Source organism: Panthera onca, chromosome A3 (assembly GCF_046562875.1).
Source record: "Panthera onca isolate mPanOnc1 chromosome A3, mPanOnc1 haplotype 2, whole genome shotgun sequence".
Taxonomy (NCBI): domain Eukaryota; kingdom Metazoa; phylum Chordata; class Mammalia; order Carnivora; family Felidae; genus Panthera; species Panthera onca.
In genome coordinates, this window is record NC_138341.1 from 102,506,697 (window position 1) to 102,524,188 (window position 17,492).

Genomic DNA, 17,492 nt, shown 5'->3' on the forward strand with positions numbered 1-17,492 from the left:
CTGTGTTTTGATTTGCTCTTCTGGGATGATTAGTGATATTGAGCTTCTTTTTATGTGTCTGTTGGGCATCTGTTTGTCTTCTGTGGAAAAATTTACCCAAAGAAAATAAAAACACTAATTCAGAAAGATATATGCACCCCTATGTCTATTACAGCATTATTTACAATAATCCAAGATATGGAAACAACCCAAGTGTCAACAGATGAATGGATAAAGAAGATGTGTGATATATATGTGGAATAGTACTCATCCATAAAAACACAATGAAATCTTGCCATCTGCAACAACATAGATGGATCTAGAGGGTTTAATGCTGAGTGAAGTAAGTCAGAGAAAGACAAACACCATATAATTTCACTCATATGTGGACGTTAACAAAACAGACAAAGAAAAAAATAGACAAACAAAAAAAACAGACTCTTAAATATAGACAACAGACTGGTGGTTGCCAGAGGGGAGGGGGGGGAATGGATGAAATACGTGAAGGAGATTAAGAGTACACTTATGGAGTGTCTGGGTGGCTCAGTCAGTTAAGCTTCCAACTTCAGCTCAGGTCATGATCTCACGGTTCCTGGGTTCGAGCCCAGCATCAGGCTCCATGCTGATGGTGCAGAGCCTGCTTGAGATTCTCTCTCTCCCTTCCTCTTTGTCCCTCCCCTACTTGTGCTTTCTCTCTCTCAAAAAGAATAAACTTAAAAAAAAAAAACTAAAAAAAAAGAGCATACTTATTATGGTGAGCACTGAGTAATGTATGGAACTGTTGAATCATTATATTGTACACCTGAAACTAATATAACACTGTATGTTAATTATACTTGAATAAAAAAATATTTGAATAAAAACATACTACAAAAAAAGAGAAAACTTGCAAAAAATGTCAGCACCAACTTTTTTAGAACTCTAGGAATTAACCTAAAGCTTTTCAAACCATGGAGTGTTTGGTTGGTAATATGTTTGAATCTCAGTAAGAACATGAACTTCAGGGCTCCTCACTCCAGCTCAGCAGTACTCTTGAAAATAATAGGCAACATTCCAGTGCGGAAGGAACAGAACGAGCTGAAGCTCTCTCAAAGCCTCACTCCCATTATTTTGTCATAATTTTAGCCTGTCTGTTGGGTCCCTGGAGGATCCCACTTGAAAAGTTTGTTTTTATTTGACCTAAGTTGGAGCTAATCCTATGCAAAAAGCTTCTCCTTGTGGGGCATTTACCAAAGACAATAAAAAGCTATAGTTATAAAGTTGTGACTGCCTGAGATGACAGATACAATTAGGGCAAACAACAGACTAAAAACAAAACTGAAAAAGAAAATATGAAGATAAAGAAGTCGATGGGGACTTTGGAAAGCTCCATCATATTCCTATGAAAGTAGAAAGTCACACACATGCATAAGGCTGTGTGTGCACACCAACTGATTTTGAGACTTTGCACAAGTAGGAAGTAAAAGCTAAGGAAGAGTTATCAATCACCTGGATGAGTGCTGAAGGCATGCCCCTAAGCAAAGACTAAGAGATTTATTTGTTCCAGGCATTTAAGGAAATCTATGTCCAAACATTAGGTAACCACTAAGCTAATTCAGTAGAACCTTCTGTGGTTACACACTAAAGAATACAGACCTTACACAATTAGTTCAGAGAAGTCACTAAACAAAGAATAATTACAAAAAGCAGCAATGACAACAAATGCTGGGGAGGGGTGAGAAAATAACTGCCAAAGTTATTACATGTTATTTAAAACATCTAGTGTCCCAACAAAAATTATTAAACATGCAAAAAGGAAGAAAGTATGGCTTACGCACAATAAAAATAAGCAGAAACTCCCTAAAGGGGAACACTCTTGCACTATTGATAGGAATGCAAACTGGTGCAACCACTCTGGAGAACAGTATGGGGCTTCCTCAAAAAGTTAAAAACAGAACTACCCTACAATCCAGCAATTGCACTACTAGGTATTTACCCAAAGGATACAAAAATACAGATTCAAAGGGGTACATGCACCCCAATGTTTATAGCAACATTATCAACAATAGCCAAACTACAGAAAGAGTCCATTGACTAACGAATGGGTAAAGAAGGTGTGTGTGTGTGTGTGTGTGTGTGTGTAAGTGTGTGTGTACATAATGGTATATTACTCAGCTATCAAAAAGAATGAAATCTTGCCATTTTCAATGACGTGGATGAATCTAAGTGTATTATGCTAAGCGAAATAAGTCAGTCATAGAAAGAGAAATAGCATATGATTTCATTCATATGTGGAATGCAAGAAAAAAAACAGATAAACATACGGGAAGGGGAAACAAAAAGAGAGAGAGGGAAAGAAACCATAAGAGAGGTTTTTTTAATGTTTATTTATCTTTGAGAGAGAGAGAGAGAGAGAGAGAGACATAGCAGAGCAGGGGAGGGTCAGAGAGAGAGGGAGACACAGAGTCCAAAGCAGGCTCCAGGATCCGAGCTGAGAGCCCAACAATGGGATCGAATGCATGAACCACAAGATCATGACCTGAACTGAAGTTGGACACTTAACTGACTGAGCCATCCAGGTGCCCCAGGAGACTCTTAACAATAGAGAACACTGTGGGCAGATGGAGGTAGCTGAGCGCAGGATGGGCTAGATGGGTGGTTGGTTCTAAGGAAAACACTTGTCATGATAAGCACTGGGTGTTGTATGTATGAATCACTGAATTCTACTCCTGAAACCAGTATTGCACTGTATGTTAATTGACTAGAATTTAAATAAAAATTTGAAAAGAAAAATCAAAAACAAAAAAGAGAAGCTCCCTGAGGAAGTCCAGAAGTTGGTCTTACTAGACAGTTATTTTAAACCAGCTATTTTAAATATGTTGAAAGAGTAAAAGGAAACTACATCTAAACAACTAAAGTATAGTATGAGAAATATGGCTCACTAAATAGAGAATAGAAATAAAGAGATAAAAATTACATAAACCCCAAATAAAAAATCTGGAGTTGAAAACTACAAGAATTAAAATTCAAAAATTCATCCAAAGGGCTTTGCCAGAAGATTTTAGCAGGCAAAAAAAAAAAGGAAGGAACCAATGCACTTGTGCACTCAAAGATAGGCTAAGGAGATGATTCAATCTGACAAATAGGAAGAGAAAAAGGAGATGGAGAAATGAGCAGAGCATCAGAGACCTGTGTAAACTGTTGAGTATATCAACACAGGCATACTGAGAGCATTAAAAAGAGAGGAGAGAAAGAGAAAGAAAAAAAACATTTAAAGCAAAAATGGACATCTAACAATAGAGCTCCAAAATACATTAGATAAAAACTGATAGAATTGAAGGAATAATAGACAATTCAACAATAAAAGTTGGATATTTTGATATGCCACTTACAATAAGGGACAGAAAAACTATCCGGAAGTTCAGCAAGGAAACTGATGACTGGAGCAATACAAAATTGACCAACCAGCCCTAACAAACATCCAGAGTACTTCACCCAACAGCAGCGGAACAGATATTCTTCTCAAATGAACATGGAGTATTCATTAGGCTACACTATATGTTAGGCTATAAGCCAAGTCTCAATAAACTTAAAAGGACTATGGGGCACCTGGTGGCTTAGTTGGTTAAGCGTTCGACTTTGGCTCAGGTCATCATCTCATGGTTTGTGAGTTTGAGCCCTGCTTTGGACTCTGTGCTGACAGCTCAGAGCCTGAAGCCTGCTTCAGATTCTGGGTCTCCCTCTCTCTCTGCCCCTCCCCCCGCCCCCGCTCTCAAAAATAAAGAAACACTAAAACATTTTTTAAATAAAATAAAATAAATTTAAAAGGACTGAAATCATAGAAAGTGACTTCCACACTGAAAATTAACTAAAATCAATACAGAAGGAAATTTGGGAAATTCACAATTAAGCATAAGTTACAGAATGCACTCCTAAATAAACAATGTGCCAAAGGAGAAGTCTCAAAGGAGACTAGAAAATACTTTGAGATGGACAAAAATGTCAACACAACATACCAAAACATATGAGATACAGCAATAGTGCTCAGAGGGAAATTTATACTTTCAAATTCTTACATTAAAAAGAATGATCTCCAATCAACAACCTAACCTTGCATCTTAAGAAACTAGAAAAAAAGAAGAGTAAACCAAATCCAAAACAAGCAGAGGGAAGGAAGTAATACAGATTATGAATAGAAATAAAGGAAATAGAAATTAGAAACCACAATAAAGAAAATCAAAGATATCAAAAGTTGGTCCTTTTAAAAGATCAACAAAATTAATAATGGCTAGCCAGACTGTTTAAGTCTAGTTAAATATTTAAAAGAATAAAAGAGAGAAGATTCAAATGACTGAAATCAAGAATGAAGGATGGGGCATTACTACCAACCTTACAAAAATAAAAAGTATTACAAGAGAATACCAAGGTCAATTGTATGCCAACAAATTAGATAACCAAATAAAATGAACAAATTCATAGAAAGACAGAAATTTCCAAAGTGGCTCAGGAATAAATAGAAAATATGAATAGATCCATAACAAGTTAAGAAATTGCATTAGTAATAAAGAAAAATCCACAAATAAAAAGCCTGACACCAGATTGCTTCAATGTTAAATTCTACCAAACTTTTAAATAAGAACATCAATCCATCACAAACCCTTCTAAAAATAGAAGAGGGAGCACTTCTTACCCCATTCCATGAAACTAACATTATCCTTATACCAAAATGGACAAAGATGTCTCACAAAAAGAAAGCTATAGAACAATATTTCTTAGAATAAAAATCCTCAAAAATATTAACGAACAGAATCTAGCAGCATATAAAAAGAATTATACACCATAATCAATTGGGATTTGTCCTAGGAATGCAAAACTGGTTCAACATACAAAAATATAATCAATGTAATAAACCATATTAATAAAGGATAAAAACTACACAAATAGACCCAGGGGAAAAAAACTGACAAAATCTGATACACCTTTATGATAAAAACATTCACTATGCTAGGAATAGAGGGGAACTTCCTCAAACTGACAAAGACATCTACAAAAATCTCCAACCAATGTCATACTTAATGGTGATAGAATTGAAAGCTTGTCCCCTTAGATTTCACCACTACTTTCAGTACTGTACTGGAGGTACTAGCCTGGGCAATAAGGCTAGAAACAAATCAAAAACCATTCATATTGGAAAGGAAGAAATAAAACCATTTCTATTTGTGGATGGAATTTTACATATATATATATATGTATATGTATACGTATACATATACATATATATACGTATACGTATACATATATATATGAAATGCTAAGTAATTCACAAATACATAATTATAGCTAATAAATTTAATAAGTTTGCAGGATGTAGGGTCTATATACAGCATAAGTTTAATTTATATACACTAGCAATGAACACTCCAAAAAAAATTAGAAAATAATTCCATTTAAAATAGTATCAAAAGAATAAAATACATAGGAATAAAGTTAATGAGTGAAGTATAAATTTGTTCACCAAAGCCATAAATCATCACTGAAAGAAATAAAAGAATTCCTAAATAAATGGAACAATATCCCACATTCACAAACTGGAAGGCCTAATATTGTTACTATTGGTGATACTCCCTATATTGATAAACAGATTCAATCAATCCATATCTAAATTCCAATTGTCATTTCTATAGAAGTTGGCAACCTGATCCTAACAGTCGTATGGAAATGCACAGGATCCAGAATAACCAAAACTGTTTAGAAAAAAAGAAAGAAAGAAAGAAAACATGGTTGGAGGACTCACTGTTTCCAATTTCAAAACCTACTACAAAGCCACAGTAATTAAGATTATGTGATACTGGCACACAGATATGCAAATAGGTCAATAGAATAGACTTGAGGGTCCAAAAATAATTCCACACACATACAGTCAATTAAAGTTAATTAAGGGTACTAAGGCAATTCAATAAAGAAAAAAATAGCCTTTCCAACAAATGGCGCTGGGACAACCGGATAGCCATATCCAAAATATGAATTTGGACTTCTAACTTACACTATAAACAAAAGTCAGCTCAAAATGGATCAAAAATCTAACTGTAAGAACTAAAACTCATTAGAGGAAAACATAACTATAAATCTTCATGACCTTGGATTTGGCATGGTTTTATAGCTATGAAACGCAAAACACAACCAAGAAAAAAGTATGTAAATTGGACTTCATCAAAATTAAAACATTTTGTGCATCAAAGGACACCTTCACAGAATGGTAGCAAATATCTGATAAGGACTTAGTATCTAGAATGTGTAAAGAACTTTTACAACTCAAAAATAAAAAGACAATCCATTTATAAAATGGTTTTATAGTAATAAAATACACGTAACATGAAATTTACCATTTTAACCTTTTGAAAGTGCACAATTCAGTGGCAATAAGTACATTCATGATGTACAATATTTACTACTACCCATTTCCAGGATTTTTCATCATCCCACACAGGAACTCCGTATCCATTAAACAATAACTTCTCATTTTCTTCTCTCCCCCACCTCTAGTAACTTATTTATTTGTTTGTTAAATTCAAGTTAGTTAACATTCAGTGTAGTATTGGTTTCAGGAGTAGAACCCAGTGATTCATCACTTACATATAACACCAAATGCTCATCCCAACAAGTGCCCTCCTTAATGCCCATCACACATTTAGCCCATCCCTCCACCCACCTCCCCTCCAGCAACCTTCAATTGGTTCTCTGTATTTAAGAATCTCTTATGGTTTGCCTCCCTCTCTGTTTGTAACTTATTTTTCCTTCCCTTCCCTTCCCTTATTCTCAGGTTTCTTAAATTCTGCATATAAGTGAAATCGTATGATATTTGTCTTTCTATGACTGACTTATTTTGCTTAGCACAATACACTCTAGTTCCAACCATGTTGTTAAAAATGGCAAGACTTCATTATTTTTGATCGCCAAGTAATATTCCATTGTGTGTGTGTGTGTGTGTGTGTGTGTGTGTGTGTGTACATATATATATCCCATCTTCTTTATCCATTCATCAGTCGATGGACATTTGGGGTATTTCCATAATTTGGCTATTATTGTTGACAGTGCTGCTATAAACATTGGGGTACATGTGCCCTCTGAATCCGCATTTTTATATCCTTTGGGTAAATACCTACTAGTGCAATTGCTGGGTCATAAGGTAGTTTTGTTTTTAATTTTTTGAGGAACCTCCATACTGTTTTCCAGAGTGGCTGCACCAGTTTGCATTCCCACCAACAGTGCAAAAGAGTTCCCCTTTCTCTGCATCCTTGCCAACATCTGTTGTTTCTTGAGTTGTTCATTTTAGCCATTCTGACAGGTGTGAGGTGGTATCTCATTGTGGTTTGATTTGTATTTCTCTGACGATAAGTGATGCTGAGCATCTTTTCACATGTCTTTAGCCATCTGGATGTCTTCTTTGGAAAAGTATCTATTCATCTCCTGCTCATTTCTTCACTGGATTATTTGTTTTATGGGTTCTGAGTTTGATAAGTTCTTTATAGATTTTGGATACCAACCCTTTATCTGATATGTCACTTGCAAATATCTTCTCCCATTCTGTTGGTTGCCTTTTAGTTTTGTTGATTGTTTTTTTCACTGTGCAGAAGTTTTTACCTTGATGAAGTCCCAACAGTTCATTTTTGCTTTTGTTTCCCTTGCCTCTAGAGACATGGCTAGTAAGAAGTTGCTGCGGCTGAGGTCAAAGAGGTTGCTGTTTTCTCTTCTAGGATTTTGATGATTTCCTGTCTCACATTTAGGTCTTTCAACCATTTGTACTTATTTTTGTGTATGGTATAAGACAATGGTCCTGGTTCATTCTACTGCATGTCGCTGTCCAGTTTTCCCAGCACCATTTGCTGAACAGATTGTCTTTTTTCCACTGGATATTATTTTCTGCTTTGTCAAAGATTAGTTGACCATACATTTTGGGGTCCATTTCTGGGTTCTTTATTCTGTTTCATTGATCTATGTGTCTGTTTCTGTGCCAGTACCATACCATCTTGATGATTACAGCTTTGTAATACATCTTGAAGTCTGGAATTGTGATGCCTCCAGCTTTGGTTTTCTTTTTCAACATTACTTTTAAATTTTCCATCTCTGTGAATTTGCCTTTTCCTCATCAATAGAGGAATCACACAATATTCATCCTTGTGTCTGACTTATTTAATTTAGCATAACATTTTCAAGTTTCATTTATGTTATAGCATGTATCAGAAGTACATTCTTTTTAAATTTTTTTAATGTTTATTTATTTTAGAGACAGAGAAACAGAGCACAAGTCGGGGAGGGGCTGAGAGAGCCAGAGACAGAATCTGAAGCAGGCTGTAGGCTCTTAGCTGTCAGCACAGAGCCCGACGTGGGGCTCAAACCCACGAACCATGATATCATGACTTGAGCTGAAGTCGGACACTCAACAGACTGAGCCACCCAGGTGTCCCAGAATTGCATTCCTTTTTAAGGCTGAATAATACCCCATTGTATTTATATGCCACGTTTTGTTTATCCATTCATTTGTCAGTAGATATTTAGGTTGTTTCTACCTTTTGGCTATTGTGAATAATGTTACTATGAACATTTATATACTGTTATCTATTTGAGTTCTTGATTTCAAAATTTTTTGAATATATACATAGGAATGAAATTGCTAGATCTTATGGCGATTCCATGTTTAAATCTGTGAGGAACGTGGGCATAGTATTTGAACTGACATTTCTCCAGAGAAGATATACAAATGGCCAATAAGCACATAAAACATTCTCAGCATCATCACTCATTAGGAAAATGTAAATTAAAGCCACAGTGAGGTGCCACTTCATACCAATTAGAATAGTTGTAAGAAAAGAACCCTGACAACATCAAATTATGAAAAGAAGGCAGAGGCAAATTGATCTCTCCTCCACTGCTGGTGGGAATGTAACATGAAACAGACACTTTGGGCACAGTTTGGCATTTTCATAAAGTTAAACATACACTTGCCATATGAGCCAGCAATCTCATTCCCAAGTATTTATCCAAGAGTAATGAAACATGTCCTCAAAAATGTACAAGAATGTTTAAAGCAGCTTTACTCATAATACAAAACTGAAATTAACCCAATGACCCTCACTTGAGAAAGGAAGCAGAACGGTGATACTACTCAGCAGTAAGAATAAAATACTGATACTTAAATCAACACAGCTGAATCTCAAAAACATCAAGCTAAGTAAAAGAAGCCAGACTCAAAGGGCTAAATACTCTCCAATTCCATTTATATGACAGTCTGGGCCAGAAAATACAGTTAATAATGGGGAGCAGGGTTGATTGCAAAGACTCTATAAGACTCTTTATGGTGATGGTGATGGAAATATTCCATATGGTGATTACTGGTGGTCATCTGACTACCAATGACCCTCAAACGGCATGAATTAAAAGGTACTGACCCCCATGCAGCTGAAAATCCACATATAACTTTTGACTCCCCCTAAATTAAACTACTAATAGCCTACTGTTGACCAGAAGCCTTACTGATAACATAAACAGTCTGATTAACACATAATTTGTATGTTTTATGTATCATAGACTGTGTTCTTACAATAAAGTTAAGGTAGAGAAAAGTGTTACTAAAAAAAAAAACATAAAGAAGAAAAAATACATTTATAGTACTATACACGTATTTTGTGGGGAAAAAAATTGTGTTTAAGTGAACCCGCAAAGTTCAAACTCATGTTCAAGAGTCGATTTATTTGTCAGGGGTACCTGGGTGGCTCAGTCGGTTAAGCATCCAACTCTTTTTTTTTTTTTTTTTTTTTTAGTTTTTTTTTAACGTTTATTTATTTTTGAGACAGAGAGAGACAGAGCATGAACGGGGGAGGATCAGAGAGAGGGAGACACAGAATCTGAAACAGGCTCCAGGCTCTGAGCCGTCAGCACAGAGCCCGACGCGGAGCTCGAACCCACGGACAGCGAGATCGTGACCTGAGCCGAAGTCGGACGCTTAGCCGACTGAGCCACCCAGGCGCCCCAAGCATCCAACTCTTGATTTCGACTCAAGTCATGATCTCACAGTTCATGAGTTCGAGCCCCACATCTGTCTGGGCGCTGACAGTGCAGAGCTTGCTGGGGAGTCTCTCTCCCTCTCTCTCTGCCCCTCCCCCGGCACATACGGGTGCGTGCTCTCTGTCTCAAAATAAATTTAATAAATGAACTTTTAAAAAAGTCAACTTATTTGTCAAAACTCCAAGAACTCTATTCCTATAAAATGCAAATTTTACTACATGTAAATTATACCTCAATATACTTGCCAGAAGCAAAGAAATGTGATCCAGGAACTTATTACATACTTGTTCGTATATCCGTCCATTAACTATTCTTATTTTCAGCTATTTTTTTTCCTCTGACGGGGAAAAAAACACAAAGGTTGGGGGATGGGAAAACAGTGCTCTCAGATGCTGTAATTGGGCTCTCCTTTAAATCTCATTTTCACAAAAATGAGCCAAAATAAATGACATACTGGCGACTTAGTGGCACAAAGAAGAGACAAAGCAGACAAAATAAAATAACATGATTTCATTTGTTGAAATTTATGAAGTAATTTATTTATAATGGTTACAGCTGTGCAAATAGCTGTAATGGGACTTATAGGGGCATTATGCAACCTCTGTTCTTTGTGCAACCAGTGTGCTCTCTGAGAACGTGAACCCGGTGGAACTGGATACATTCAAGAAGCTTGAAAGAACACAGGCCTTCAGGACAAGACTCAGCCGGCACCAAAACACAGTGCTTGGTAGTTTACCAAAGTTGAGCCTGATTTCCACTTGGAACTGTAACTCAAGACACATTTAATGCACCACAAAACGTGGACTGTTTATTGCTTTGCTTATAATTCTCTCTGAAAATGTCAATATTTTTTAACAGTGGTTCAGATTACAGGGTAGAATGAAGCTGGGAAAATGTAAGCTGTTGGTGCTTTCAGCATACGGTATTTTCTTTGGTTCTCATCAGGCTATAATAGAGATTTACGGGCTCTGTTTAGTATAATAATAAACAAATTATCTTTAAATCAAGGATCAGCTGTTTGAGTTTAGCAGATAACATCTGCTGTGAATCATAAGAGGGAACAGGCCTAATCTGGGAGTTACACACCCTCCCTTCTCTCCCTACCCTGCTGGTCATTGCCCTGTTATTCCTCCAGGTTTCACGTCAGGCAACATCCCATGGCTGAATTGGGATAGAAGAGGGGAAAAGAGAGTTGTAGCAGGCAATTTACTCACGCTGCAGAACTAGACCCCACCACTTTCATACTCTGAATTAATTACCATCTTTTACTTTGGACTGTATTAACATCTTGTGATACAGAAAAAAGGAATTTGGGGGTAAATGCTATGTAACAGTTGAAGTCAATATTCAATAAGTATTTCAGATTACCTGAAACTTCCAATACAAACTCTTGCTTGAACTACAACCCAGGGTCTCATATCGGCAAGTCTGCAACATCCTGGCATTAAAGGTAGCTGAAAACTGTACACTTCACAATCTTTTGCTCTCCTCATTATCAACAATATTGATTTTAAAGAAATTAAAATATTGCTAGGTGCCTGACTGGCTCAGTCAGTTAAGCATCCAACTTAGGCTCAGGTCATGATCTGCAGTTCGTGAGTTCAAGCCCTGCATCAGGCTCTGTGCTGACAGCTTGGAGCCTGGAGCCTGCTTCACATTCTGTGTCTCCCTCTCTCTCTGCCCCTCCCCACTCACACTCTGTCTCTCTCTGTCTCTCAAAAATGAATAAACATTAAAAAAATTTTTTTTAAAAAGAAGAAATTAAAATATTGTTAACAAAGTTTGTGTTATTCTATTCATGCTTGGGTCATTTAATTTTTTTCCAACATTTATTTATTCATCCAAAATATATCAAGCTAGTATGGCTTGTGATCCATAGAAGATAACCATGAATGTCCAGTCCACTCATTCATTTAACACATATTAGGCAGGCACCTGCCATGCTGGGTGCAAGATAGGTAAATTCTATATTCCTCACAAACTTAATATTCTAGAGGCAAAAGGGAAATAAGAGCAAATAAATGTACAAAGGAGATAATTAGAGAATGTCAGAAGTAAAAGAAAGAAATAGGTGATGAGGTACAAAAAAAGGCCTAAGAGAGATTGAGGTCAAGAGACCACCTGTCTCCCACAATGGCTAACATCTGAAATGCACTGGTGTAATGTGACCTTATAGCCAAAAGGGAGTTGAGGAATCATTGATTCTACATAAAATTATCTTAATTTTACATATAAAAATAGCAGGTTCTGCCAGGAAGGCCAGACTAGTCTAAGGCCATGAAAAGGTTTGGGTAGGCACCTATGTCTAAAGCCACCGTAAATATAAAGTAGAGCCATTGCAAATATCAAATATCAATTCATCAGGATGGCATGCCAGGGATCTTTGTGAACCCTCACTTTTCCCCCACACCCAAACCTCCTTCAAATCTTTCTGCCAACCCAATTGGTTTTGGAGTCATGTGCACCGTTGCTTTGGAGAAGTCTTCAGGACACAGGCTTTCAGCTTTGCTTAACAACCTCCATTCTGAGATTCTCTGGTAGACCAGTATGGCCCAAAGAAACAATGTCTTCAATGACTACATTTTCTGACATCGGCATAGTACCTCACAAGACACAAAGCACACTCATGGACACTATTGCATGTGATTCTTGTAATATTGCTAGGTAAATACTTATAAAAGAGGAATCCAACCTAAGGAGGCCCTGTGACCTGGCCAAGTTCATATAGCTTGTTCTAAATGCAAAGCTGTAGTTAATTCCAGTTATGGTGACCAACTGTACTCATTTTCTCAGGACCAGTGGGGTTTCCAGGAAGTGAAATTTTCAGGTCTTAAACCAGAACAGTCCCAATAAAACCAGGTGATGTCATTAAGCTTAATACCAGGTCCAGGGGTGCCTGGATGGCTCAGTCGATTAAGCGTTCAACTTTGGCTCAGGTCATGATTTCACAGTTTGTGAGTTCAGGCCCGCGTTGGGCTCTGTGCTGACAGCATGGAGCCTGGAGCCCACTTGAAGTTCTGTGTCTCCCTCTGTGTCTGCCCCTCCCCTGCTCACAATCTCTCTCTCTCTGTCTCTCAAAAATAAACATTGAAAAAAATATCCGGTCCATTTAATATAATGTCTAGGATACTTGCCATCAAATGACAGCTAGAGCAGGACTCCAATTTGTTCTTTTTCAAGGCCCTCAGGCAAGTCATTCTCATTGACCTGCAACGTAGAGCTCTAGAATGAGTCACCACCCTCATCACCCCACTAGCCTCCAGCAGCTGTGTATATTACAGTGCCACACAGTTGGATGGCTATGCTTTGAAATACGAATCTGCGAGAACAATAAACTTTAAAATATCAGAGCAGCCTCTAACTCCTGCTCTCCTCAACAACCTCTAGGCTCTTCTCTGCCTAATGCGAGCATCGGTTGGAACAAGAGGAATGGAGTCATTTTAAAAGTTCTGCATACATCTCATTAGGGTATTTGACAATGCAACATCATGCTGGGTTAGTCATTGCCGTGGGTGTCTCGGGAATGATAGTGGGCAATCTTATGAAAACTTTATATAGTCAGTAACATTACTCCCATGGCATGGCAGGCAGGGGAGGAAGGAGAAGTCGAACAGCTCCTCACTGTCACTTGAGCTTGAGAGAAATGCAACCCTACAAACATCAAATAGTAAGAAAGACCAAAAGTTCTTTTTGCAACAACTTTGCCAGAAGTGCATGAAGAAATCAGAAAAACACCTGGAGAAGGTATTCCAAAGGAAAATCACTTCATTGGGTATTTAAAGTTAAGTTGTATGTAATTTTTCAAAAACTCAAGAAAAAAATGTGTTTCTCTTAAGTGCAGGGAACATATGTTGAATGTTTACAATGTGACAGGTACTCCTCTCAGTATTTTACTGTGTTGATTACTTACAATCTATTAAGTCATCACAATATCCATCCACTGGAGGTACTCTATTTACTGGCCCTGTTTTATGATTGGGCAAACAAGACAGAATGATTAGAAAACTACAGTAGAAACACATTCAGGATGAGAAAGATCCAGGATCTGAACCCACACTGGCTCTAGAATCCACATGCCTGAGCATCACACTGCACTCTCTCTCTGTGGTGCCAAAGGTACAATTTCTGCCCACCAAGACTGGTACCCAAATCTCCAGACATTCACGAGGATAAATAAACTATGAACAGAATGATACCTTGCCCATAAGAGAAGATTGGAAGAACAGTTCTTTCATAGGAGGGTAAAGAGTAGTGGTTTGGCTTCCTCAGTGTTTACAGCGGGTTGAAATTTAATCAAAGAGGGGCCCGTCCAAATGCTACCGTTTGCATTTAATTAAAAATTTGTCACTACAAAGTTTGTCCTTAAAATATATATACACATGATATCTAGGTTAAATGGTAGCAACATAACTGACTCTGCCACACATTCTATCTACCTTCATAAACATATCCAAGGATACAAGCAAGTTAAAGGGCAAGACAAAGAATTAACAATAGCAATGCAAACAAAAGTTGATTAGACCAGACACCAGGTGGGAGAGGAATTTCTCCCAACTGCAATGACAGGGTGTTGGGTTAGGGACTTCATTCCCAGACTACACAATACAGTAAAACTTTGGTTTGTGAGCATAATTCATTCCAGAAACACACTTGGAAGCCAAAGCACTTGTATATCAAAGCAAATTTCAAAAACCATTGGCTCAGTTGTGATCATGTGACGTTTGGCATCACATACTACTCATATTGAAAGACATCACTCCTTTATCAAGTTAGAATTTATTAGAAACGTTTGCTCATCCTGCAGAACACTCGCAGAACAAGTTACTCACAATCCAAGGTTTTACTGTACTTACTTAATATTCAGAACAAATTGAAAACAGGCCCTGAGAAGACATAGAAAAAGATTTTCTCTTATTTTTTGAACTACATCCTGGATGGAGCTGCACTATTCAGAAAGATAGGCACACATGTCTCAAAAGCTAAAAAGTAACTTCCTGAGCCATCCCAAGGGTCCTCCCTCCTCCTTTGTTCCTGTTAGCTTCTCAGGTTTTTTGCATCCTTAGAAGACTACAGCTCCCAGCATGCACTAGGGGTACATGGAAGTTGGAGACTTAAAGAAGGTTGCGTCCTGAAATGTTGAGTTAAGTAAGGATAAACTTTGTAAGACAGGGTGGAAACAAGAGGACCTTCAGGATAAGCCAGGTTGGGTGTGGGGGTAGGGAAAAGTTAACTTGGAAGAGGGAAAAGAATTCTCTGGCTTATTCTATGGAGAGGGAGGGTAGGCATAAACACAGTAACATCTTAATTAATAAACACTTGAACTTTTTATTCAAGAACAATTAATCTGAAAACACCAATGTAAGCTTTTTTCCCTTTTCCATATAGGATATAAAATGTTTCAGAAAAGTATACCTCTAAAAAAAAGTTCCTATAAGTTACAGTAAAATTTAGAGTATACGTATCTTCCTTTCTTTTCATAGAAAAAGGCAAGTACCAAATGACACATCGGACAAAGGGCTAGTATCCAAAATCTATAAAGAGCTCATCAAACTCCACACCCGAAAAACAAATAACCCAGTGAAGAAATGGGCAGAAAACATGAATAGACACTTCTCTAAAGAAGACATCCGGATGGCCAACAGGCACATGAAAAGATGTTCAACGTCGCTCCTTATCAGGGAAATACAAATCAAAACCACACTCAGATACCACCTCACGCCAGTCAGAGTGGCCAAAATGAAGAAATCAGGAGACTATAGATGCTGGAGAGGATGTGGAGAAACAGGAACCCTCTTGCACTGTTGGTGGGAACGCAAATTGGTGCAGCCGCTCTGGAAAGCAGTGTGGAGGTTCCTCAGAAAATTAAAAATAGACCTACCCTATGACCCAGCAATAGCACTGCTAGGAATTTATCCAAGGGATACAGGAGTACTGATGCATAGGGGCACCTGTACCCCAATGTTTATAGCGGCACTCTCAACAATAGCCAAATTATGGAAAGAGCCTAAATGTCCATCAACTGATGAATGGATAAAGAAATTGTGGTTTATATACACAATGGAATACTACGTGGCAATGAGAAAAAATGAAATATGGCCTTTTGTAGCAACATGGATGGAACTGGAGAGTGTGATGCTAAGTGAGATAAGCCATACAGAGAAAGACAGATACCATATGGTTTCACTCTTATGTGGATTCTGAGAAACTTAACAGAAACCCATGGGGGAGGGGAAGGAAAAAAAAAAAAAGAGGTTAGAGTGGGAGAGAGCCAAAGCATTAGAGACTGCTAAAAACTGAGAACAAACTGAGGGTTGATGGGGGGTGGGAGGGAGGGCAGGGTGGGTGATGGGTATTGAGGAGGGCACCTTTTGGGATGAGCACTGGGTGTTGTATGGAAACCAATTTGACAGTAAATTTCATATATTAAAAAATAAAAAAAAAATTTAAAAAAAATAAATAAATAAATAAAACAAAAAAAAAAAAAAAAAAAAGAAAAAGGCAAGTACCATCAATAAACCAAGGCTAGGAAAATAAGTACAAAATGAAGATCAAAACAGATTTAAGAAAGGCTCACTGAAAAAAAAAAAGTTAAATAAACAGAAATAGAAAATTCAAGTAATTAAGACGGAAATCAATAAAAAAGAATATTATGGTCATGGCAGAAAGTCAAAATGCTTTTAACAGACTAAGTTAAAAAGAATGAAGAGGAAGAGTAAATAGATAAAAATATGGGGAAAAATTGAAGACATATCAAGAAACAGATTCAAGTAAAGAATTATAGATGCTCCTAAGGCGGAAAACAGAACATCAGAACAAATGTAATAATAGTTTTTTTCTTTCTTTTTTTTTTTTTTTTTTTGATAAAAGGGGATTATTTAATAATAGTCTTAGTGTTTAACAATTTTTCAAGGCTGTATACTGGGTGGAGGGGGAAAAATTAAACATGTATCCTATTCCTTTCTCCACATGGAGATAAAGAAGAGTCCATCTTTTTGATAAGAAATTTGACAAAGCCGGGGCGCCTGGGTGGCTCAGTCGGTTAAGCGTCCGACTTCGGCTCAGGTCACGATCTTGCGGTCCGTGAGTTCGAGCCCCGCGTCGGGCTCTGGGCTGATGGCTCAGAGCCTGGAGCCTGTTTCGGATTCTGTGTCTCCCTCTCTCTCTGCCCCTCCCCCGTTCATGCTCTGTCTCTCTCTGTCTCAAAAATAAATAAAACGTTAAAAATTTAAAAAAAAAAAAAAAAAAAGAAATTTGATAAAGTCAACCACAAGTATACTTTAAAACAGTAGGTCTATTTTAATAGTAGCCACTGAATATAAGCATAAGTAAAATACAGTCTATACATAGAAAAAAGGACGTTCAAAAGAAAGTGGGAAATTCAACACAAGAAGAATTAGGGCCAAGTATTCATTTTTATCGGAAACACAAAGATGCTAAATTCTCCTATTGAAAAGGAAATATTTTTATATTAA

General features: G+C 37.3%; 1 long non-coding RNA gene across 2 annotated transcripts in view; it reads right to left on the bottom strand.

Moving 5' to 3' along the window:
- LOC145715368 (uncharacterized) overlaps window positions 1-17,492 on the bottom strand; it is a 569,759-nt gene that overhangs the window by 311,301 nt on the left and 240,966 nt on the right. The window lies entirely within an intron of this gene.